Genomic DNA, 27,494 nt, shown 5'->3' on the forward strand with positions numbered 1-27,494 from the left:
ATTAGGGAGTCTGTGGTGACTAGATGTGTCATTATCTGTCCTACCATCCACCACTGGGTTTAGAATTTTTACTTCAAAATGACCACCATTCACTCTTTCAGATTCCTTCTAGTTTACTATTTAATGTGTGCTTGCTCTGCACTATTCTCGATGGAGCTCATGCTGTTTATGTTTCCAGAGCTTTTTAAGACTCATCCTTGAATAAAGATTAGGAAAAAGTCATTTGCGTTTCCTCCAAAGAACAGCTATTAGATGGGTGATGGATCCTGGAGCTCAGATTATTAAATATTCAACTGTCCTTCTGGATCATCAGGAGGTGCATATCCCAGTTTGACAGGGACAAAGTTAGCCTATAAAAGGACCCAATTTCTCTGGTTAAGGGCTGTGAATCTCATTTTATAGGGTATGCAAGAATGATCAATGATTTTATTTTCATTTAATCAAATTATATTCAGCCTCAAAAGCCTAATGGGCTGCTAGGAGATTCTGATCTCTGCCATTGCTGGCTGTATCACCTTCAGGGTTCACCCATAATTTAGGACATTCTAGAGAAAGAGCTTCATCTTGCAGTCTTCTGTGGCCACAGCAGAAATCCTCATTATGCAAGTCTATAATCTAAAAGCTATTTGATTTTATGCCATGTATGTACCTGGGGATGTACGCTGAGACTAGGAGCCTCTAGAATCTCACCTTCAAACTGCTTCCCATTCCTTCCAAAATCCTGTCACCATCAATGTGCATCCTCCAAAATTCCAATCCTAAACATAGGCACTTAGTATCATCTTTCCAGGATGCTCAGCCTTTAAAGATCAAAACCCAGGAGAGGAATATATCTTCCAGGAAATTTCTGCAAGTTAGCACTGAAATACAAGCCTGCCCTGAGACAAAAGAGCATAAAAGGTGCTAAGATACTTTTGTGAAATGTGGCTGGGGAGGATTCAGACGAGGAGAAAAAAATTAAGAAGAATTATTTCCATAAATTATTCTGAATACTTACTGTGTGCCAGGCACTGTTTTAAGTGCTATATTTGAATGGTGTTTTACTAAGCTCTCAAGATAAGTCCCAAGTGAGGATTAAATGAAACATCACTAATACATGCCAAACAACTATTTTAAGCACATTCGAAATATCATTACCTCATATAATCACATAACAACTCTATCAGGTAGGAACTACTGTTATCACCAAATGAAGAACTAAGGTATAGAAAGATAAGTAAGGTGCTGAAAAGGGGTCACTGGACCTGTATGGAAGAATGTTTTTTAAACGGGACATTGGCCTTAAGCACTTAGAAATCTAAGATAAGCATTTTAAAGTTATTCCAAACAGGGCTACATGAATGGCCAGAGTGGGCAGCTTCTCTGTGCCAAAAGATACATAATCATAGATCAAAAAACAATTACCACTTTCAGTGTGTAAGATATTTTAACAGCTATTTTGTTCTAACAGTTATTAAAGTGAATATAGAACTGACTTATATCAGTGGTTTCACTTTTCATACTTAATTACCCAGTTACCCTTATAAAGCACTAAAGAAAATATGGGGGAGTCAAGATGGCAGACTAGGAGGGCATGAAATTCGCATCTTGGCACAACTAGGGCACCTACCAGGCACCGGTAGGGGACCACGGACGCCTAAGGGGACGGGAGGAACTCCCAGCAACCAAGTACGACATGGGGCATGGGGAGAGTGAGTGGGGAGGAGAAGTGGAGGTGAGACTGGACTGGCGCCCCTGAGGGGCAGCTGGGGGAGAGGAAGAGATCCCACACCTGGAGGGGGAAATTGGGGGACCACTGGGAGGGCAGAGGATCAAAAGGGAGGGTGGCTAGGTTTCCCCTACTCTCTTGGGCCCCAGAAGCCTGATGAAATCCCGGACCTGATCCTCTGCCCACCTAAACCCCTCCAGCTGCGTGGGTCCTGAGGGAGTGGGAGGGAGGAAAGGGGGAGCAAAAGTAAAGGCCAGACCTCTGGGACCTGCACCCCTGAGGGGCAAATGGGTGGGGGTAGGAGTTCCTACGCTCAGTGGGACCAGCCCACATTTAGGGTCCAGCGGCGACTGTGGAGACCCTGGGGGAGACCATGGGGGAGGGCGTGGAGGAACAGAAAGGAACACGGCCAGCGCTTTCGCTGCCCACTTAGGCACCGGGGAGCCTGTTGGGCTCCCAGGCCTAATCCTCTGCCCTGGGAGCCTCCCTCCTACCAGGTAGAGCCCAAGACCTGCCCCTACACCCCCACCCAGGGCCCCACCTCTACACTCGGAGACCCCTTCTGAGACCCCCTCCAAACACCCTGGGCCTAAACCCCACACACACACCCTCACCCATGGCCCTACCTCCAAACTCCCGAAATCCACACTCCAGAGAACCCCTTTGGATGTGCTGCCTCTCCCATTCCGTGTAGGTCCTAGGCAGAGGCCCCACCACACACTTGAATGTTGCCCAGCCTAGTCCCCACACCCAAGGCCTTTTCTGGCTGTGTGGGTCCTGAGTCTAGGCCCCGCCCCACACTCAAACGTCACCACCCTGGCTAGGCCCCGCCCAACCCTAAACCCTGCCCCTGCCTAAGTTCCACCCCCCCACCTAAACTCCACCCCCAAGAGCCAAGGCCTTTTTTTTTTTTTTCCTTTTCTCTTCTTTTAGGTCGGGGTGCTGTTTTACCTTCTTCTTGATAATTCATTAATATAATTAATTTTTTCTAATAAACCTTTTATTTTTCTAATTTTATTTTATTCTCTATACTTTGTTATTGTTCTGCTCCTTTTGGGTTGTTCCCCCCCACCACTTTTTTTTCTTGTTTCTGGTGTGGTTTTGTTTTCCCTTGTTGCAGTTGCAGTTGTTTCAATTATATTTTTATTTTTCCTAATACATTTTTTATTGTTCTAATTTTATATTTATTCTTTGTTATTGTACTGCTCCTTTTATTCTTTTTTATTCTTTTTTTTTAATGATGCTATGCAGCTTGCAGGTTCTTGGTTCCCAGGCCAGAGGTCAGGCCCAAGCTCCTGTGGTGGGAGCACCAAGTCCAAGCTGCTGGACTAACAAAGAACCTCAGATGCCAGGAAATATTAATTGAGGTGAGGCCTCCTGGAGGTCCTCATCTCGGCACCAAGGTCCGGCTCTACCTAACTTCCTGCAAACTCCATTGAAGGAAGCCTCACGCCAAACAACCAGTAAGACAGGAATACAGCCCCTCCCATCAAAAAAAAAATGAAACAACAAAAATTATGTTACAGATGAAGGAGCAAGGTAAAATCCTACAAGACCAAATAAATGAAGACAAAATATGCAACCTACCTGAAAAGGAATTCAGAGTAAGGACAGTAAAGATGATCCAAAATCTCAGAAACAGAATGGAGAAAAACACAAACATTTAACAAGGATCTAAAGGAACTGAAGAGCAAACAAACAGTGATGAACAATGTAATAACTGATATTAAAAATACTATAGAAGGAATCAATAGCAGAATAACTGAGGCAGAAGAATGGATGAATGAGCTGGAAGATAAAATGGTGAAAACAACTGCCAGGGAGCAGAATAAAGAAAAAAAAAATGAAAAGAACTGAGAACAGTCTCAGAGACTTCTGGGACAACATTAAACACACCAACATTCGAATTATAATGGTCCCAGAAGAAAAAGAGAAAAAGAAAGGGTCTGAGAAAATATTTGAAGAGATTAGAGTCAAAAACTTCCCTAACAAGGGAAAGGAAATAGTCAATCAAGTCCAGGAAGTGCAGAGAGTTCCATACAGGAAAAACCCAAAGAGAAACACACCAAGACACATATTAATCAAACTATCAAAAATTAAATACAAAGAAAAATATTAAAAGCAGTAATGGAAAAGCAACAAATATCACACAAGGGAATCCCCATAAGGTTAACAGCTGATCTTTCAGCAGAAACTCTGCAAGCCAGAAGCGAATGGCAGGACATATTTAAAGTGATGAAAGGGAAAAACCTACAACCAACATGACTCTACCCAGCAAGGATCTCATTCAGATTTGACAGAGAAATTAAAACCTTTACAGACATGCAAAAGCTAAGAGAATTTAGCACCATCAAACCAGCTTTACAACAAATGATAAAGGAACTTCTCTAGGCAGGAAACACAAGAGAAGGAAAAGACCTACAATAATAAACCCAAAACAATTAAGAAAATGGTAATAGGAACATACATATCAATAATTACCATAAATGTAAATGGATTAAATGCTCCAACAAAAAGACACAGACTGGCTGAATGGATACAAACACAAGACCCATATTTATGCTGTCTACAAGAGACCCACTTCAGACCTAGGGACACATACTGACTGAAAGTGAGGGAATGGAAAAAGATATTCCATGCAAATGGAAATCAAAAGAAAGCTGGAGTAGCAATTCTCATATCAGACAAAAGAGACTTTAAAACAAAGGCAAGAGACAAAGAAGGACACTACATGATGATCAAGGGATCAACCCAAGTAAAATATATAACAATTGTAAATATTTATGCACCCAACAAAGGAGCACCTCAATACATAAAGCAAATACTAACAGCCATAAAAGGGGAAATCGACAGTAACACAATCATAGGAGGGGACTTTAACACTCCACTTTCACCAATGGACAGATCATCCAAAATGAAAATAAATAACGAAACACAAGCTTTAAATGATACATTAAACAAGATGGACTTAATTGATATTTATAGGACATTCCATTCAAAAACAAGAGAATAAACATTCTTCTCAAGTGCTCATGGAACATTCTCCAGGATAGATCATATCTTGGGTCACAAATCGAGCCTTGGTAAATTTAAGAACATTCAAATTGTATCAAGTATCTTTTCCAACTACAACGCTATGAGACTAAATATCAATTGCAGGAAAAATGTGCAAAAAATACAGACACATGGACGCTAAACAATACACTACTAAATAACCAAGATATCACTGAAGAAATCAAAGAGGAAATAAAAAAATACCTTGAAACAAATGACAATGAAAACATGATGACACAAAAACCTATGGGATGCAGCAAAATCAGTTCTAAGAGCGAAGTTTCTATCAATACAACCCTACCTTAAAAAACAAGAAACATCTCAAATAAACAACCTACATGTAAATGAATGAAATTAGAACACTCCCTAAAACCATACACAAAAATAAACTCAAAATGGATTAAAGACCTAAGTGTAAGACCAGACACCATCAAACTCTTAGAGGAAAACATAGGCAGAACACTCTATGACATAAATCACAGCAAGATCCCTTTTGACCCACCTCCTAGAGAAATGGAAATAAAAATGAAAAAAAACCAATGGGACCTAATGAAACTTCAAAGCTTTTGCACAGCAAAGGAAAACATAAACAAGACGAAAAGACAACCCTCAGAATGGGAGAAAATATTTGCAAATGAAGCAACTGACAAAGGATTAATCTCCAAATCATACAAACAACTCATGCAGCTCAATATCAAAAAAATAAGCAACCCAATCCAAAAAAAGGCAGAAGACCTAAATAGACATTTCTCCAAAGAAGATATACAGATTGACAACAAACACATGAAAGGATGCTCAACATCACTAATCATTAGAGAAATGCAAATCACTAATCATTAGAGAAATGCAAATCAAAACCACAAGGAGGTATCACATGACACTGGTCAGAATGGCCATCATCAAAAAATCTACAAACAATAAATGCTGGAGAGGGTGTGCAGAAAAGGGAATCCTCTTGTACTGTTGGTGGGAATGTAAATTGATACAGCCACTGTGGAGAACAGTATGGAGGTTCCTTAAAAAACTAAAAATAGAACTACCATACAACCCAGCAATCCCACTACTGGGTATATACCCTGAGAAAACCATAATTCAAAAAGAGTCATGTACCAAAATGTTCATTGCAGCTCTATTTACAATAGTGAGGATATGGAAGCAACCTAAGTGTCCATCAACAGATGAATGGATAAAGAAGATGTGGTGTATATATATATATACATGGACTATTACTCCACCATAAAAAGGAATGAAATTGAGTTATTTGTAGTGAGGTGGATGGACCTAGAATCCGTCATGCAGAGTGAAGCAAGTCAGAAAGAGAAAAACAAATACCGTACGCTAACACATGTATATGGAATTTTAAAAAGCCGTACTGATGAACCTAGTGGCAGGGCAGGAATAAAGATGTAGGCGTAGAGAACGGATTTGAGGGCACAGGGGAGGGGGCAGGCAATGCTGGGATGAAGTGAAAGAGTAGCACTGACATATATACACTACCAAACGTAAAATGGATGGCTAGTAGGAAGCTGCTGCATAGCACAAGGAGGTCAGCTTGGTGCTTTGTGACGACCTAGAGGGGTGGGATAGGGAGGGTGGGAGGGAGGCTCAAGACGGAGGGGATATGGGGATATATGTATACATATAGCTGATTCACTTTGTTGTACAGCAGAAACTAACACAACATTGTAAAGCATTTATACTCCAATAAACATGTGAAAAAAAAAGAAAATATGGGGCAATCTAAATAAATTATGTAAATTACAGGTTGCACAGGGATTTGGAGAAAACAATGGCAGTGGTACACAATCCCTGTCGTTCAGACAATTCTGCTCTTGGTATCGGTAGGCAGGAGTGTTAGGTATGTGAAAACATGATGGAAGAACACATGCTAGCATGTAAAGGAGGCCAGGATTCCTCCCTGTGAATGGAGGTGTTCAGAGACATTACTATACACTCACATGAGGCATATTCAGGAAAAGGGAGATTGCTTTGGCCAAAACAGAGTTAGTAAACCAGAAGAAAACTGCAACTGATCCTAACAAAGTGAACAGTAATGGTGGAAATATCAGCAGAGGCTAAATTATGAGGAGCTTTGAATATTAACTTTAGACTTGCTTATATAGTTACAAACGCTCATGGTATATGTCATTTTTTTCTTTCAATGTTGCATATAAAAGTGATACAAGCTCCTAATGAAAATTTCAATCAGTAATTAAATGTATAAATTTTTAAAAATCTATTTACATTTATTTCTAAGAGGTAACTGTTCTAATAAAATAGGGTATATCCTTCCAAGCTTTGTCTGTACATACACAGGTACATATGTAAACACATACTTATTTTCTCAACTAAATTGTGTATCTACTCTAAAATCCCTCATAGCTTGCTTTCTTATTTGACAATCCATCTTGGGGATTTTTCTATGTTAAGCCAGGTAGATTTATCTCTTTTAATAGTTACATAGTATTCTACTTTGCAGATACAGCATTATTGATTCAACCAAGCCCCAGTTGATTGGCATTTGAGTTCACTGATGATTTTGAATAGACAACAAAAACTTTAAAGAAAAGGAACTGTTTAAATACAACCATTAAAATATCTCACATACTAAGAGTGGTAATTGTTCTTTGATCTAGAATAAAACATCCTATTGCACAGATGAGCTGTCCACTCTGAACATCCATACAGACTTGTATAGAATAATGTTAAAAATTTAAAGCAATGTGCCAGAAGATGATTTACAGAAGAAATCTTTAACTTTTTTCTAATCATAGATTTCCTCTAAAAATCAGATCAAAATCTGATTGTAGTATTTTGCATTCAACGTCAGGGGCTGAACCTTTGAAATTTATAAGTGGAGAACATCATGTATTATATAGAGCCAGGACTCCAGATAGTGAAAATAGCTGATTATTGCAAGTGCTTAATTATGGTAGCAACAATTAGAATAAGGGGGAAAAGACTGATGAGATATCAAGGAAAACTATCAATACAGCTTGATAACTAATTGCACAAGAAGAGTAAAGGGGAGTGTATACTTAAAAGTGGTTTCAAGGTTCTGATTTGGGGTGAAATAATGATGGTTTTAATTGTCACTTGACAACTTTTTCACATCAGAAAGAAGATAGAAAGAAAGACAGAGAGACAGGAAAAGGAAGGAAGGGTGGGAGGAAGGGAGGGAGGGAAGGAGGAAGGAAGGGAGGGAGGAAGAAAGGGAAAGAAAGAAAGAAAGAAAGAAAGAAAGAAAGAAAGAAAGAAAGAAAGAAAGAAAGAAAGAAAGAAGGGAGGGAGGGAGGGAGGGAGGAAGGAAGGAAGGAAGGAAGGAAAGAAAAGAATACCTCTAATGTCACTTGGTCAAGAAAAGTGGGAAAGGTCGTTACATGATTAAGGCAAATTCATATTAAAAGAACCAGGACCCTACAAGAATCTGATACAAAGGGGTAATACTACTACACTGAACGGAAAGACTTTCCTTCCAAGGAGACACTTTTATTTCCCTAAAATATCAAGATGCAATAGAATCCTCTTCTAACAAGTACTGTGAACCATTAGGTTTCAGGGAAGTCAAACAAAGACAGTCCTACAAACAAAACCTGCATTCTTTGAAGGAAGTGTAAATTGAGACAAGCTGAAAAGAAACCATTTCACTGATCTCAGGGTATCAATAATTCACAGGTAATGATCAATAACTGGCCACCCTAGTTGATCTGTAAATCAAAGCTGTACCACACAGCACTCCATTGCTCTTCATCAGCATCTTTATACATTATAATGCAACTTTTACTCTGTGCTTTCAATAATCAAATCTGCTGATATGAGATCTGGTTGCAGTTTCTAAGAACAGAAACCCATGGTGGTTCTAAATTATTAAATGCAATTTTAAAATGCAAAATGTTCATTTTTCTTCATCCAAAAAAACCCTTACATACCGTGTTGATAGCAAAATGGATGGTATTAAAGTTACAAAGTAATGATTAAAATCACAAAAGCAGATAGAATGGACCTGATTCTGGTTGTTATGAGGAGAATGTTAAGGAGATGGGGCATGGAGGGCTTTAGAGTTTATGGCTCATCACCATTTGTTGGAAACAAGCAATCAATAGGATATATGACTCTGACAAAGATGGGAAACATTTTGAGCCATTATTTTCACCCTCTCTCACAGATGAACGGGATATGAGCAAAGAAGTGTGGGCCTGTATATTTTCCAATGACTTACAAATTTAATAAAAAAGAAAGAACATCCATTGATCCTTTTTATGGGTCCTAAAGTATGGATGTTCATAGAAAGAACTGTAAGAAATAAAGCATCACATCTTTACTCACTACTTTAACTGCATGCTTCTAATGGCGCATTTGTTTGAATCAATTTTTAGGCTGCTATTCCTTTTAGTAGTGTTTCCCTCCCTCACTAGCAAGATTCACTATGGAAAAATATTAACTATTTCTCAAGTATGTGCTATATTATAGTATGAAAAGTCTCCAAAGGTGTTTTGGGGGGTAGAAATTGGTTTAAACCCAGCATGTCTTATCCTATCGAATTGCTCTTCCTTACCTCCCGCTAACTCATAAAGTCAGCAATGAGGTAATAAGAGCTGCACCCAGAAAGCTTTCTCCCAAAACTGTCATTAGGCTATCTAGTAGAGCAGGTCATATGGTACATGTCCTCACATCTTTTGGAGACAACTATTAAAATACCCTCAGAACAAAAGAAATAGGCTTGTGTTTTGAGAGCAATCTTTTGTTTGAGATTAAATTACAGAACCCACCCAGTAAAGGCAATTTCAGTGTAAGCAAACTTAAGTTTGGTGACCTTTTCCAGGTGTCTGAGGTACCACAGGGCACTTCTGATAGCTGGGGCAGGGGGCGGGGGCAGGTCAATGTAATACTGTGATGCTAGAGAACTGTCCACAATACCGCCCTTTCTTCTGACACCATCTAAATAGTCTGGGCATTTCCCTAATCACCCTCACTTTTGACACAAATTACAAGTTCAGAGATCCCCAAGACCACCCGCAAGTTCGATAATTTTCTAGAAAAACGGACAAATATCACTGAAAGCTATTATACTCATGGCTATAGCCTATTACAATGAAAGAATACCAATTAAAATCAGACAAAGGAAAAAATGCAATTGGTAGACTTTAGAAGGTCTCCAAACACGGATCATCCAGCTGTCCTTTCCTGGTGAAGTCATGGACAGTGTTAACTCCTCTCATCAATGACGTGTGCTAATAGACATGAAGAATTTGCATTCAGGAAAGCTCACCTAAGCTTTGGTTTCTAGAGTTTTAACTGGAGCTTAGTCACAGACCCAGTTGACTGCCTCCTGGAGGAGTTGGTCGGGGTTATTCTATAAAGACATTATTAAGAAACTGACAAAATTGAAAGATGCACTGTAGATTAAAGGATTATATTCATGTAAATTTTTAAAGTTGATAACTGTACTATGATGTGAAAATGTAAGAGGATAACCCTATTCTTAGGAAACACACACTGACATATTTAGCGATAAAGGGTCAAACTCTTATACATGTGTAACTTACCCTAAAATAGCTCAAAATATTATGTGCATATGTATACATGTATATATATAATTACATATATACTCTGTGTGTTTATATAGAGACACATATATACATATATGTGTGTATACATGTGAGTGATCAGTCTGTTCAAATAATCTATTTCTTCCTGATTCAGTTTTGGTGGACTGTAAATGTTTAGAATTTTGTCCATTTCTTCAAGGCTCTCCAATTGTTGGCATACAATTGTTCATAGTATTCTCTTATGGTTTATGTAGTTCTGTGGTATTGGTTATTGTTTCTCCTTTTTCATTTTGTTTATTTGGATTATTTATCTTTTCTTCTTGGTGAGCCTGCCCAGAAGTTGGTCAATTTTGTTTACCCTTTCAAAGAAACAGCTATTGGTTTTATTGATTTCTTTTTCTATTGTTTTTAAAATATCTTTTATTTCCTCTGATTTTTATTATTTCCTTCTTTCTGCTAAATTTAAGTTTTGTTTGTTCTTCTTTTTCTAATTATTTTAGGAGGTAGGTTAGGTTGTTTATTTGAGATTTTGCTTGTTTTCTGAGGAAGACCTGTATCACTATGAACATCCATCTAAGAACTGCGTTTGCTGCATTCCGTAAATTTTTGTATGGTTGTGTATTCACTGTCATTTATCTCAAGGTATTGTTAAATTTAGTCTTTGGTTTCATCGTTGGCCCTTTGGTCTTTTAGTAGCATGTTGTTTAGTTTCCATGTAATCATTTTGTTTTGTTTTGTTTTCTCATTTACTTTTCTGTGGTTGATTTCTAGCTTCATGTCACTGTGGTAAAAAAAAATGCTTGAAATAATTTCTATACTCTTAAGTTGGCTGAGGTTTTTTCTGTGCCCTAGTATGTGGTCAGTCCTAGAAAATGTTCCATGTGCACTTGAAAACAATGTGTATTCTGCTTTTTTTTGGATGTAATGTTCCAAAAATATCAGTTAAGTCTAATTGTTCTATTGCATCATTTAGGATCTCTGTTGCCATATTGATTTTCTGTCTAGAAGTTCTGCCACTGATGTGAGTGGGGTGTTAAAGTCTCCTACTATTATTGTATTTCCATCAATTTCTCCCTTTATATCAGTTAGTATTTGTTTTATGTATTTGGGTGCTCCTATATTGGGTGCATATATATATATATATGTTGACAAGTGTAATATCCTCTTCTTGTACTGATCCTTTTATCACTATATAGTGTCCTTCTTTTTCTTTCTTAATGGCCTTTGTTTCGAAGTTTATTTTGTATCATATGAGTATTTCAACCCCCAATTTATCGTTTCCATTTGCATGAAGTATCTTTTTCCATCCCCTCACTTTCAATCTATGTGTGATCTTTGACGTAAAGTGGATCTCTTGTAGGGAGACTATTGTAGGCTCTTATTTTTTTTAATGCAATCTGTTACTCTATGTCTTTTGATTGGAGTGCTTAGTCCATTGACATCTAAGGTGATTATTGATAGATACGTATTTATTGCCATTTTAAACCTTGCTTTCCAGTTGATTCTGTATTTCTTTGTTTCTTTTTGTTTTTTCTTTTGTACTTTGATGCCTTCCTTTTGTATTATGTTTGTGTTCTTTTTTGGTTTCTGTGAACCTATTGCATGTTTTTGATTTGTGGCTACACTGTTTTTCAAAAATATTAACCCCTTGCTATATCTACTTGCTTTAGACTGATAGTCATATAGGCTCCAACACATTCTGAAAAAAACCCCTACATTTTCTTACTCTCCTCCCCAACATTTTATGAGTTTGATGTCCTCTTTTAAATCTTCATGTTTATCATCTTGCTGTTCATTGTGGTTACCATTGCTTTCACAAATTTTTTTTTGATTTTTTTCTTTTTTTAATCTGTATACTAGCTTAATTTAAGTGATATACTTTCCAATTGTGATTTTCTCTTTCCTATAGGTTCTTGCTTCTTTTCTATTTAGAAAAGACATTTCAATATTTCTTTTAAGGACAGGTTTAGTATTGCTGTATTCCTTTAGCTTTTGTTTGAGAAATTCTTTATCTCTCCTTCTATTCTGAATGTTAATCTTCCTGGGTAGAGTATTTTAGATTGCAGAATTTTCCCTTTCAAGACTTTGGATATATTTTCCCCCTCCCTTCTGGCATGCAACATTTCTGTAGAGAAATCGGCTGATAGCCTTGTGGGGGTTTCCTTGTAATAAACTCTTTGTTTTTCTCTTGCTGTTTTTTGAATCCTCTCTTTAACTTTTGCCATTTTAATTATAATATGTCTTGGTGTAGGTCTGTTTGGGTTTATCTTGTATGGGTCCCTCTGTGTTTCCTGTACCTGGATATCTGTTTCCTTCTTTAGGTTTGGGAAGTTTTCAGCCATAATTTCTTCAACTACATTTTTGATCCCCTTTCACCTTTCTTCTCCTTCTGGAATCCCTATTATGCATAGACTGGCATGCTTTATATTATCCCATAGGTCTCTTATATTGCTTTCATTTTTTTTTAAATTTGGCTTTCTGTCTGCTGTTCTGATTGGCTGATTTCCATTATTCTATCTTCCAGATCACTTATTCCTTCTTCTGCATTACTCATTCTGCTATTCATTGCCTTTAGTTCAGATTTCATCTCTGCAAATGAATTTTCTAATTTTTCTTGGCTCCTCCTTATAGTTTCTAGTTCCTTTTTATAGTAATCCACATTTCTGTTGATAGCTTCTCTTAATTCCTTCAATATTTTCATTATCTCCTTTTTGAACTCAGTTTCTATTAGACTGAAGAGGTCTGTTTGTTTGTTCTTTCAGGGGAATTCTCTTGATCTTTTCATTGGGAGTGGTTCCTCATCTTCTTCACTTTACTTTTATTTCTCTTACTCTATGAGTTTAGGAGAAACAGCTATCTACTGTGGTCTTGGAGGGCTATTTTTGCATGGGAACATCCCTGTGTAGCCTGCATGGGTTTAATGTTTTTTGGTGTGAGGGCTGTTTTTAGTATGGATGCCTGTGACCTCTTTTCTCAGTGTGTGCTGGCTGTTATCCCCTCATTCGGGGATGTGACTGTTGTGGTGTCTAGCTGGAGCTTGCACTGAATGTTGAATGGGGCCTCCTCTTTGCTCTATGGTTGTCACAGCCCTGTTGGGGGCAGGATCTGCTCCGTAGCTGTTGGACTAGAAGCCCCCATATCTGTTTGTGAGCTGTGCTTTGAGGTAGGCAAGATTAGAGCACTCCCACTGAGAGGGAAGCCACTAAGTATTCCTCTGCTGGAGCTGTCCACTGGGGAGTGTGCTCTGTGGTGTCACCTATCACCCATCTCACAAAGTACACTGTTGTTGGCACTTCCCTCAGACCTGCCTCAACTGTGAGAATGCCAGAAATCGGCCCTGGTGTCCCTCAGGTGTTGCTTTCACAAAACTATCAGTGCAGATCCATAGGCACAGATCCACTGAAATCAGGTAACAGGGCCACAGTTGTTGCACACTTGGACCCACCATGGGAGCTATGGAAACAGCCCAGACCCTGGCCATGCCTCCACATATGCATGCCCTATAAGCCCACAGATTCTAAGGCCAGACCTGTCCCAGCTGTGGGAGTACCCACTGTCCACTTGGATGTCCTGCAGGTGCAGATTTTACAAAGCTGGTGGTGGCAGTTTAAATCTGTGGATTGCATAGCCATGGGGAAAGGGCTCAGATTTCAGCCCTGCTTCCTAAGTTGAATGGCCCCTGGAGATAAGCTCTGATTTCAGCCCACCTCTGCCTGTGGGCAACATGCTGGCACTTGCACCTTTGTGCTCCCAGAGCTTGTAGAGGTGGGACCAAGCTGGCTGAGAGCTCACTGAGAAAGAGGCTGTTTTGGCAGGCCCTGCCCCTCCCTTCACAGGCCGCTTAAAAATGGTATTTCACTTCTATGGCAGGCCCAGGCTTCTTCTGCATACACCCGTGATTACAGCCTGTACCAAACTCCAGCCCCTTCAGGCTGTCTCTGTGCAGCCAATCCCAGTCCTGTCCCCAGGTCTGTCCTCTAATACCCGAGTTTCAGCCCCCAGCCCCCACCCACACCAGTGGAGGCACTTATCGGGCTAGGGAGTGCAGGGTGGTGGCACGGACCATCTGTGCAGGTCTCTCTCTGTTCTGCCTGCCGAAACTGGTTGCTGTACTTTCCTCTGAGCTTCTGAAGTTCTCTTTCTGTCCCAGCTGATCTTGCTGCCAGTGAGGGGGCTTCCCAGGTTGCAGGAATCTTTCCTGTTTCACAGCTCCCTTCCAGGGGTTCAGGTCCTGTCCTGCTTCCTTTTATTTTCTTTCATCCCACCTGGATACATGGAGATCTTTCTTTCACTTTTGTGTGTCTGAGAGCTGCCAGGATTCAGTAGGTATTCTGTGAGAATTGTTCTGCATGTAGATGTATTTTTGAAGTATTTGTGGGAAGAGGTGAGCTCCACATCCTTCTATTCTTCCGTCTTGATTGGAGCCCTCTGGTTGTTTTTTTGATAAGGAGTTGTATGAGTTGTTTATATATTTTAGATATTAGTCCCTTATTGGTCATATCATATGCAGATATTTTCTTCCATTCAGATATTTTGTCAATGTCTTCCTTTGTTGTGCAAAAACTTTTAAGTTTAATTAGTCCCCATTTGTTTATTTTTGCTCTTGTTTCTTTTGCCTTAGGAGATAAATCATTGCAATATATATTTTTTGGATCTATGTGAAAGAGTGTTCTGCCTTTGTTCTCTCCTAGGAGTTTTATAGTTTCTGGTCTTATATTTAGGTAGGTCTTTAATCCATTTTATTTTTGTATGTGGTGTGAGAAAATGTTCTGATTTCATTCTTTTTCATGTAACTGACCAGTTTTCCCAGCACTATTTATTGAAGAGACTTTCTTTTCCTGCCGTATATTCTTGGCTCCTTTTGTAGATTAATTGACCATAGATGTGTGGGTTTATTTCTGGGTCTCAGTTCTCTTCCATTGATCTGTGTGTCTGTTTTTGTGCCAGTGCCATGCTGTTTTGATTACTGTAGACTTGTAGTATAGTCTGAAATCAGGGAGCATGATAATTTGAGCGATCTACTTTTTTTCTCAAGATTGCTGTGGCAACTTGAGGTCTTTTGTGGTTAGTTCCATATAAATTTTAGGATTATTTGGTCTAATTTGGTGAAAAGTGTCATGGTTATTTTGTCAGGGATTCCATCAAATGTGTAGATTGCTTTGTGTAGTATGGACACATTTAACTATTAATTCTTCCAATCTAAGAACACAGGATATCTTTCCATTTCTTTGTATCATCTTCAATTTCCTTCATCAGTGTTTCATAATTTTCAGAGTTTAGGTTTTTCTCCTCCTTGGTTAAGTTTATTCCTAGGTATTTTATTCTTTCTGATCCAATTCTAAACATGACTTTGTTCTGCTTTCTCTTTTTGATAGTTCATTATTAGTGTATAAAAAAGCAACAGATTTCTGTATATTAATTTTGTATTCTGCAACTTTACTGAATTCCTTTATTAGTTCTAATAGTTTTTGGATAGAGACTTTAGGGTTTTCCACATTGGTATAATGCTACCTGAAAATAGGATTTTACTTCTTTCTTTCCAGTTTGTATGCCTTTTATTTCTTTTTATTGTCTGATTGCTATGGCTAGGACTACCAGTACTATGTATGTTAAATAGAAGTGGCAAGAGTGGGCATCCTTGTCTTGTTCCTGATTTTAGGGGAAAAGTTTTCAGCTTTTCACCATTAAATATGTTAGTCGTGAGTTTGTTGTAAATAGTCTCTATTATGTTCAGACGTGTTTCCTCTATACCAATTATGATGAGAGTTTTTATCATGAATGGATGTTGAATTTTCTCACATGCTTTTCCTTTGTCTATTGAGATGATCATGTGAATATTCTCCTTCCTCTTGTTAATGTGGTATATCACATTAATTGATTTGCAAGTGTTGAACCATCTTTGTGACCCTAGAATAAACTCCACTTCATCATGGCATATATATCCTTTTTATATATTATTGAATTTGTTTTTCTAATATTGTGTTGAGAATTTCTGCATTTATATTCATCAGATATATTTGCCTATAATTTTCTTTTTTGTAGTGTCTTTCTTTGGTTTTGATATCAGAGTGATGGTGACCTTGTAGAATGAATTTGGGAGTATTCCATCCTTTTTAAATTTTTTAGAATAGTTTGAGACAGATAGGTATTAGCTTTTCTTTATATATTTGGTAGAAGTCCCCTGTGAAGATGTCCAGTCCTGGACTTCTGTTTACTGGGAAGTTTTGTTTTTGTTTTTTTATTACAAATTCAATTTCACTACTAGTGATCGGTCTGTTTACATTGTCTATTTCTTCCTGATACAGTCTTGGAAGATTGTATCTTTCTAGAAATTTGTCCATTTCTTCTAGTTTGTCCAATTTGTTGGCATATAGCTGTTCATAGTATTCTCTCATGATTTTATTTTGTATCTCTGTGATGTTGGTTGTTATTTCTCCTCTTTCATTTCTTATTTTGTTTATGTGAATCCTCTTTTTTCCTGATGAGTCTGGCTAAATTTTTCTCAATTTTGTTTATCTTAAAAAAAAAATCAGCTCTTTGGTTTACTGATCATTTCTTTTTTTTTGTCTCTATTTTATTCATTTCCCTTCTGATCTTTATTATTTCCTTTTCTCTACTGACTTTGGACTTTGTTCTTCTTTTTCTGATTCATTTAGATGGTACTTCATCCTGTTTTTATGACGTGTTTTCTTGTTTCTTGAGGTAGGCCTGTGTCACTATAAACTTCCATCTTAGAACTGCTTTTGCTGCATCACATGAATTTTGGAAAGTTGTATTTCCATTCTCATTTGTCTCAAGGTATTTTCTGATTTCCTCAATGAATTCTTCATTGACCCATTGGTTTTTTAGTAGCATACTTTTTAGTCTCCATGTGTATGTTCTTTTCCCATTTTTCTTCCTGTAACTGATTTCCATTTTTATATCATTTTGGTGAGAAAGGATGCTTTGATATAATTTCTATCCACTTAAATTTGTTAAGACTTGTTTTTTGGCCAACATGTTGTCTATCATGGAGAACATTCCATGCATGCTTGAAAAGAATGTTTATTCTGCTGTTTTTGTATGGAATTTCCTATAGGTATGTATTAAATCCAACTGGTCAAACGTGTCATTTAAGACCACTCTTTCCTTATTGATTTTCTATCTGGATGATCTGTCCATTGATGTATGTGGTGTACTGAAGTCCCCTGCTAATATTATTGTCAATTTCTCCCTTTATGTCTGTTAATATTTGCTTTTAGTTAGGTGTTCCTGTATTAGGTTCATATATAACGAGTGTTATACCCTCTTCTTTTATTGATCCTTTTATCATTATGTAATATCCTTCTCTGTCTTTTGTTATAGCCTCTGTTTTAAAGTCTACTTTGTCTGATATGAGCACTGCTACCATGCTTTTTGTTGTTTCCGTTTACATGAAATACCTTTTTCCATCCCCTCAACTTTCAGTCTGTGTGTATCTTTAGCTCTGAAGTAAGTCTCTTGTAAGCAGCATTATAGATGGGTCCTATTTTTTTTTCCAATAACCACCTTTTGTCCATTGAAAAAAATTTAGCCCACTGATATTTAAAGTGATTATTGATAGGTGTGTATTTATTGTCATTTTTTTAAAAACTTGTTTTCTGGTTCTTTTTTGTAGTTCTGTTTTTTAATTCTTTTTCTAGTTTCTTCCTTTTGGTTTGATAATTTTAAGTAGTATATTTGTGTTCCTTACTCTCTAGTTTTTGTGTATCTATTGTAGGTTTTTGATTTGTGGTTACCATGGGATTCATATATGTTGATCTATAACTATATGTTTTAATCAGGTAATCATTTCAGTTCAAAAACATTCTAAAAGATTTACATTTTTAACTCCCATCCTCCACATTTTGTGCTTTTAATGTCACATCTTCATCTCTTTACTGATTATTGTAGATGATTTTACAAATTTTTGCATTTTATTCTTTGCACAATTTAACTGGCTGATCCTCAGCCTTTACTATATATTTACCTTTGCTAGTGGGATTTTTAATTTCCTATATATACTTACTTCTTATTATAGCCTTTTCAATTCCAGTCAGAGAAAACCCTGTAACATTTCTTTTAGGGTAGGTTTAGTATACATGAACTCTTTTAGCTTTTGCTTGTCTCAGAATTTCTTTCTCTCTCCTTCAATTCTAAACAATAATCTTGCTGGGTGTAGTATCCTAGGTTGCAGGTTTTTACCTTTAAGCTCTTTGACTATATCAAGCCACTCCATTCTGGCCTGAGAAGTTTCTGCAGAGAAGTCAGCTGATAACTTTGGGGGACTCCCTTGTATATAACAGTTTTTCTCTTGCTGCCTTTAAAATTCTCTCTTTAACTTTTGCCATTTTAATTATGGTATTTCTTGGTGAGGATCTGTTTGGGTTCATCTTGTTTGGGATCCTCTGTGCTTCCCATACCTGGATATGTTTCCTTCTTCACGTTTGGGAAGTTTCCAGCAATATTTTTATCAAATACATCTTCTACCCCCTTTTTTCTCTCTTCTCTGGGTCTGTGCTGCCTTTGTCCCTAACAGCTGAGCTCTCCTCTTGGCCACTGTATCCCTCACCCTAGTGTGGAGCTGTGCTGTGGAGTAGGTGGGGCTGGTGCAGGTGCTTAGCATGGATTGTTGAGAAGGCTGAGGGCAGTCCCAGACACAGTCAGAGACCTGGATCACTTATGACGCACTGCCTGAGTAAGCACCAGCAATTGTTGCCCTTACCCTGCTCAGATGCAGCTCCTGGTCTGAGCTGCCTTTGTCCCTCACAGCTGAGCTTTCCCTGCAGCAGTGGCAGCCCTTGCCCCAATGTGAAACTACGTCATGAGCAGGTGGGGCATGAGTGGGCACTCATCTCAGGTTGGGGTGCACGCCAGGGCGGTCTTAGGAAACCAGCCTGCATCCTGTGCAGTTTCAATCCACTCTCTCCACCCTGTTTCAGAAGTAAGCAAGCATGTGTGCACTCTCATGAGCAGAGTCCAGGCTTCCCACAGCTCTCCTGTTAGTCCCACCAGTCCTCCAACCAGCCAAGGGGACTTGTTTTCCAGGTGTCAGACCCCAGCCCTGGGGCACCCAGTATGTGACTTGAGCCAATCACTCTCTATGGGAGATCTCCACTTGTGTAACCTCCCTCCTCTTCTGAGTCCCCTCCCAGGTGCACAGGTCCAAATCTGATCAGTTCTCTTCCCTTCCTTACCTAATCCTGTGTGGATCTTTCTTACAGCCTTGGCTGTGCAGGAGTCTTTCTGCCAGTCTACAGTTAGTTTTCAGTGAGAATCATTCCACATGTAGATATATTTTTGATGTTTTTGTAGGACGAGGTGAGTTTTACATCTTCCTACTCTACCATCTTCATCTCCACAATAATTTCAAATTTTAGTTCGATCGCTCTGACCAATACATTAGCGTAAGAAAATTCAGGATCCCAATTAGGTAATAATAGCAAGGGCCTACATTGCACTTACCATGTTTTGGCCACTTATTCTAATCATATTACATGAATTAACTCATTTTAGTTCTCACAATAAAAATAATTAGAAGAAATTCGGTAATAAAAACTTATCCTCCTTGGCTTCAACTTTTTTCATACCATGACTTTGGCTGTTATCTTTGTTTAATTAATTCTGTGTTGGATGTTATGACATAATTTGTAAAGGACTCTAATGACAACAGAGCTTGTAAGTCACTAATCAGCTGACCTTAGAGGCTAAGTGTGCTTTGTTTGCCCTGTGTCCCTATAAAAAGGAAAAAAAGTAAAGTAGCCTCAAAAGGAAATTCTCTTTCTTGTCTGTCTGAAAGATGGATCACTTGTGTAATAGTTTGCTAGAGCTGCCGTAACAAAATATCAGGTATGGGTGGCTTGAACAACTGAAGTTTATTGTCTCAAAGTTCTGGAGCCTGGAAGTTCAAGATAAAGGTGTCAACAGGGTTAGTAACTTCTAAGGGCCTCTCTCCTTACATTAAAGACAGCCATTGTCTCTCTGTGTCTTTTCACATTATTTTCTCTCTGTACTTGTCTCTCTGTCCAAACTTTTTTCCTTTTCATAAGGATACCACTCATATTAGATTAGGGCTTACCCTATCCACCACATTTTAACTTAATTACCTCTGTAAAAACTGTCTCCAAATAAGGTCACACTCTGAAGCTCTGGGGATTAGGACTCCAACATTTGTGGGGGGGAGGACACATTTTAAATTACAACAACTTGGCTTAAGATATGAGGAGTACTATTACTTTAACATGAAACATCTGAAATCTCACGTCCTTGTGCCTCCAACTAGCCTGTTTTATCTTCACCATTGATTTGTGTTTCCTCTATCTTTTCGATTCTCTATCCCAAATTCCTTTAATTGATATAAAATCAAGACCCCTGGGCACCAAGTGTCTACATTAATCTATTTGTCAGTCCATCATGAGAAGAAAAGTGGTTAAATATCTTCAAAACAGAATACTAAGAAACATTTTTAAAATGAGAATAATTTTCATCCAGGACTAAATAAAACAAGGAAAGTAAGGCAGAACTTAGATCAGGCTATATCTTATACCTTATCATTAAAATTTGATTAGATTAAAGTTGCAAGGTTGTGAAAACAGAGGGATGCATTAATAGGATATTTTAGTACTACTTTTTATGATTCTTTTAAGCAATATTTGGTAGACTTGAAAGCTAATGGAACTTTCTGTCTCTCTCCCTCTCTCCCCCACTCCCTCCATTTCTTACTCAAATGGAGTAAAACTTTAAATAGTAAATTTATTTGGAAAAATAAATAAATTAATGAATTGAAGGTTTGGGAGATTTCTTAACTGCAGCTGCATTAATTAGGAAATATCATTGCTTTGACTTCATGTAACCATTCACTATCTTTTTCTGCAAGTAGAATATGTGTGTTGTCCCTGTTTATTTTAACTGAAATTGACCTCAAACTGTGTTCCATAATGTATTTTTTATGATTCCTAATCATTTATTAAAAGTATAACACTTTGCCATTATCATACTTGTGATTTTTAAAAAATTTCTGTTGCAGTGTAGTTGATTTAAAATGTTGTATTAGTTTTTGCTGTATAGCAGAGTGAGTCAGTTGTACGTATACATATATCCACTCCTATTTAGAATCTTTTCCTGTACAGGTCATTCGAGAGTATTAAGACGAGTTCCCTGTGCTATAGAGTAAGTCCTTATTAGTTATCTATTATATATATATATAGTAGTGTGTATATGTCAGTCTCCCAATTTATCCCCCCCGACCCCAGTAACAATAAGTTTGTTTTCTGCATCTGTGACTCTATCTCTGTTTTGTAAATAAGTTCATTTGTACCATTTTTTTAGATTCCACAGGTACGTGATATCTTATGATATTTGTCTTTCTCTGTCTTCACTCAGTATGACAATTTCTAGGCCCATTCATGTCACTGCAAATGATATTATTTCATACTACTTTTATGGCTGCAGTGAACATTGGGGTGCAATGTATCTTTTCGAATTATGGTTTTCTCTGGATATATGCCCAGGAGTGGGATTGCTGGATCATATGGTATCTCTATTTTTAGTTTCTTAAGCAAACTCCATACTGTCCTCCATAGTGGCTGTACCAATTTACATTCCCACCAACAGTGGAGGAGGGTTTCCTTTTCTGCACACCCTCCCTAGCATTTATTGTTTGTAGATATTTTGATGATGGCCATTCTGACCAGTGTGAGGTGATACCTCATTGTAGTTTTGATTTGTATTTCTCTAATAATTAGTGTTGTTAAGTATCTTTTCATTTGCTTTTTGTCCATCTGTTTGTCTTCTTTGGAGAAATGTCTATTTAGAGTTTCCACCCATTTTTTGATTGGGTATTTTTTTATATATATATATATATTGAGCTGCATGAGCTGTTTGTTTGTTTGTATATTTTGGAGATTAGTCCTTTGTCACTTCACTTGCAAATATTTTCTCCAGTTTGGTGTCTTTTCGTTTTGTTTATGGTTTCCATTGCTGTGCAAAAGTTTTTTTGTTTTGGTTTTGGGATTTTTGGCTGTGCTGCACAGCATACAGGAATTTAGTTCCCTGACCATGGTTCGAACTCGTGCCTCCTGCAGTGGAAGTGCAGTCTTAACCACTGGACCACTGGCGAAGTCCCCGTGCAAAATCTTTTAATTAGGTCCCATTTGTTTATTTTTGCTTTTATTTTCATTACTCTAAGAAGTGGGTCAAAAAAGATCTTGCTGCAATTTGTGTGAGAAAGTGTTCTGCCTATGTTTTCCTCTAAGAGTTTTATAGTATCCGGCCTTACATTTAGGTCTTTAATCCATTTTGAGTTTATTTTGTGTATGGTGTTAGGGAGTGTTCTCATTTCATTCTTTTACATGTAGCTGTCTTGTTTTCCCAGCACCACTTATTAAAGAGGATGTCTTTTCTCCATTGCCTATTCTTGCCTCCTTTGTAGTAGATTAGGGGACCATACGTGCTTGGATATATCTCTGGACTTGCTATCCTGTTCCATTGATCTATATTTCTCTTTTTGTGCCAGTACCATACTGTTTTGATGACTGTAGCTTTGTGCTATAGTTTGAAGTCAGGGAGCCTGATTCCTCCAGCTCCGTTTTTGTTTCTCAAGATTGCTTTATCTATTTGGGGTCTTCTGTGTTTCTGTACAAATTTTAAAAAATTTTGCTCTAATTCTGTGAAAAATGCTATTGGTAATTTGATAGGGATTGAATTGAATCTGTAGATTGCTTTGGGCAGTACAGTCATTTGGACAATATTGATTCTTCCAATCCAAGAACATGGTATATCTCTCCATCTGTTTGTGTCATCTGTGATTTTTTCCATCAGTATATTTTTTCTTTTTATTGGAGTATAATTGTTTTACAATATTGGGTTAGTTTCTGCTCTAGAACAAAGTGAATCAGCTATATTTATACATATATCCCCACCCCACCCCTCTAGTTCATCACAGAGCACCGAGCTGAGCTCTCTGTGCTATACAGCAGCTTCCTACTATCTATCTCTTTTACACATGGCAGTGTATATATTTCAGTGTTACTCTCTCAGTTCATCCCACCCTCCCCTTCCCTCCCCCTGTGTCTACAAGTCTGTTCTCTACATCTGTATCTCAGTATCTTATAGTTTTCTCTGTGCAGGCCTTTTGCCTCCTTAGGTAGGGTTATTCCTAGGTATTTTATTCTTTTTGATGCAATGGTAAATGGTATTATTTTCTTAATTTCTTTTGGTGAATTTAAGAAAATTGAAATCATATCAAGCATCTTTTCTGACCACAATGCTATGAGATTAGAAATCAATTACAGGAAAACTTTTCTTCTCGAACTCTTTCAAAAAGTTGCAGAGGAAGGAAGACTCCCAAGCTCATTCTATGAGGCCACCATCACCCTGATACCAAAACCAGACAAAGATAGATAGCACAAAAAAGAAAATTACAGGCCAATATCACTGATGCACATAGACACAAAAATCCTCAACAAAATACTAGCAAACAGAATCCAGCAACACATTAAAGGGATCATACACTATGATCAGGTGGGATTTAGCCCAGGGATGAAATGATTTTTCATTATCCACAAATCAACGAGTGTGATACATCACATCAATAATCTGAAGAATAAAAATCACATGATCATCTCAATAGATACAGAAAAAGCTTTTGACAGAATTCAAAACCCATTTATGATAAAAATTCTCCAGAAAGTGGGCATAGAGGGAACCTACCACAGCATAATAAAGCCATAGTCGATAAACCCAGAGCAAACATCAATCTCTGTGGTGAAAAGCTGAAAGCATTTCCTCTAAGATCAGGAACAAGACAAGGATGTCCATTCTTGCCAGTATTATTCAACATAGTTTTGGAAGTTTTAGCCACAACAATCAGAGAAGAAAAAGAAATAAAATGACCCAAATTGGAAAAGAAGTAGTAAAACTGTCACTATTTGAAGATGACATAATACTATCCATAGAACATCCTGAAGATGCTACCAGAAAATTACTAGAGCTCATTAATGAATTTGGTAAAGTTGCAGGATATAAAAACCATACACAGAAATCTCTTGCATTCCTAACAACAAAAGATCAGAAAGAGAATTTAAGGAAACCAGTCACTATTTTAACATATTAATCAATAATTTATTTTATTCTTACTTTATAAAGGAGATTTTGTTTCTTTATAAAGGAGATATAGTTTAAGAATATTATCCAGTGTAGACCTTTTAAATATCTCTATGCCAAACCCCTGATTTAGTATTATTGTTAATAGGTCTTACCTTAAAAATTAAAAGTAACAATAACAAGCTGGTTATGGAGTAACAATGCCACACTCCCTTGTATGACTTATCAAGAGGATCCTATGAGAATTAAAATAATTCATAAGTATACTGTCAAAAGCTCAGAGATAACAGAAGTAAAACCAATGAATCACTGAAGTAGTAATTAGTAAAAGTTTGTTGTGCACACACCAAAAAGATAGTTTGCAAACCAAGCACACTCAAAGCAAAACATAGAGGCTCATAGGCAATTGTTATAAAGCAGTTTAGTGAGAAGACAGTGACTGCTTATTCTTCAGTGATTGGTTATAATATTAGAATTTAAGTGATAGGGAATTGGTTAGTTGTTACCTCTTATCAAGCTTGAGAAGCAGTTTAAGTCTTGCTTATGATTTGCAGAAGCAGAAACAAGAAATGAGTCAGGTCAAGCTAGTAATTAAGCTTTGTTTGTATGGCTAAATTGGTTTTGTCTTTTCAGGGAGTTTTCAAGTTTGGTCTCTTTTTTATTTTAACAATACTTAGCACATAAATTATCTATAAGTCAGTATGCATTGCGTATTTAGTAAAAATAGGAGACTGAAGACAATTTTGGATAAAACTTTTTTTAGTGACTACAATTTTGCAAAAAGAAAAAATGTACTGTTTAACAATTGTAATTTGATATTTTCCACTTTATGATAAATATATTAGTATAAATCAGATATAATCATGTTGGAAACAAATGGTTAAAAATAATATCTCACAAAACAGTGATGTATGTGATTTTTAAAGTAGCTTTATAAAGAAAATACTTCTTGTAAAACTGATTTGTTGTTTATCATACACAAAGGCCAAGGAAAGAGAAGGTAGATTAGTTTACTATTATTCCACATTTTCTACATCTAGTTGACAATAGAATGTTTTTCTCTTATAATACATGTAACAAAATTTCACATTACAGACCTTAACTCAGGAAAGGAGAAAATAATTACAAAACATGAGTAGACTAACTGTTCCTGAAATAAAACTAGTAAAAGTGAAATAAGCAATGTGAGAAAAATAGTCTTCTTGCAAGGTTCCTAGAGCTGCCTATTGCCAATTCCTAGCATATAAAATGGAAATAAGGAATCAATATTATAATAAATCTGACCTGTAAAATATTAATCTTTATGAAAATATTTGAGTAAGTAAGACTACCACTGGATAGGGTCAAGAGGGTGGACCCACTGCCCTAGTGGGGTAAGGAGACCAAGCATTGACCCACAGAGTGTTATTCTCTGGTCTTGGCACCTAACAGAAATTGCTATACTGAGCTTTGGACTTCCTTGAGACCCTTGACTTCTTTTTCCTTCCTATTCATCCCTTTTAAGGTAAGAATATCTACCCTATACATATCCCCCATTATAATTTGAAAGCAGATAACTTTTTTCTAGGTTGGCAGGTCCATGAGTAGAAAACAATTTTTCCCCACAATGGACCATATCAGAGCTTCACCCATGTCTGACTTAAATTATTTAGAAGATATACAATTTGAGACTTTTGAATTAATTATATTGAGATGGTATTTTGAACTTAGAGTTGATACTGGAATGGATTAAGACTTGGTGACGATGGAATAATATGAATATATTTTGTATATAGAAATAATGAAAATTTGGAGGGAACAATGGAAGAACTGTACTGGGTTGAATAATTCTCCCCAAAATTCAAACCATCCTAAATGTGCACACGTGGCATTATTTGGAATAGGATCTTTGAAGATGTAATCTAGTTATGATGAGGTCATATTTGATAAGAATGGACCATAAATCCAATGACTAGTGTCTTTGTAAGATAAAGGAGAAGAATATGTGAATGCAAAGAATAGAATCATACAGAGAAAAGACGGTCATGTGAAGATGGAGGCAAAAATTGTAACGATGTAGCTATGAGCCAAGGAATGACAAGGACTGTTAGCAAACCACCAGAAGCTAAGAAGAGGCAAGGAAGGATTCTTCCCTGGAAACTTCAGAAAGAATATAGTGCTGCTGACACTCTCATTTCAGCCTTCTAGCCTCCAGAACTGTGAGAGGACAAACTTCTGTTGTTTGAAGTCATCTAGCTTGTGGCAAACTGTTATGGCAGCTCTAGGAAACTAATGCACTGTTCATCCCTCTGATTTCAACTGACATTGAATATCCTCTATGAGCCTTCTCTAATAGTCACAAAGCTAAGTGCCTCTCCATAGTACTTCTCACTTTTCCCTTTGCATTGTCATTCATAGCACTGAATGTATTATATGAAAGATCTGTTAATGAGTGTATCTACTTACTCTAGTGTGCCTCAAGGTGACAAGTATCTTATTGCTCTTTGCAACACTAGCACCTAGGAAATTTCCTGTCACTAGAACAAAGTTAAAAAAAAGAAAAAAAACTACAGAGAATAACTATTTGGTTACGGTACAGTCACCATGCAACAATCTGTAAGCATATGAAGTGTACCCTTCAACAGGTACATTCATATGTCAAAACTCAGCAAAGGGTTATGTAATCAAGATACCACACTGTCTGGCTGAGTAAAACATTTTATAGTTTTGATGAAACAAATCTTTATAATTTATTAGTGAAAGTAGAATGATTTTTGTCCACTGGTGTCCTTACTTGTGACAAGAATAACATTGGCAATGATATAAAGTACATATCAAAATAATATGAAATATTAATATTAATTTGATCATTAAAATAGAAAAGGCTTGTACTAACTGCAATTTAAAATACATTTTGACTAGTATTAATGGAGATCACTTAGAAAATGAAATGTGTTTGCTATTTGGCTAACAATTTGCATCTCAGTATTAATTGATTGTGAAAGATAAATATACAAAATAAAAACAAGCTCATTAAAGACAGATTCACTCATTATTTTCTTAATTATTTTTAACTGTTTTATATTCTCTTTGGAGAAATAAAA

At 37.1% G+C, this 27,494-nt stretch overlaps 1 pseudogene; it reads right to left on the reverse strand.

Annotated features, from left to right (window-relative positions):
• LOC149749818 (UDP-N-acetylglucosamine--peptide N-acetylglucosaminyltransferase 110 kDa subunit pseudogene) overlaps positions 1 to 2,987 on the reverse strand; it is a 268,591-nt pseudogene extending 265,604 nt beyond the window's left edge.
• Between the last annotated feature and the right edge of the window lie 24,507 nt (positions 2,988 to 27,494).

This window comes from Delphinapterus leucas, chromosome 3 (genome assembly GCF_059928025.1).
Source record: "Delphinapterus leucas isolate spDelLeu-1000000601 "Yukka" chromosome 3, BTC_Dleu_Yukka2, whole genome shotgun sequence".
NCBI classification, from domain to species: domain Eukaryota; kingdom Metazoa; phylum Chordata; class Mammalia; order Artiodactyla; family Monodontidae; genus Delphinapterus; species Delphinapterus leucas.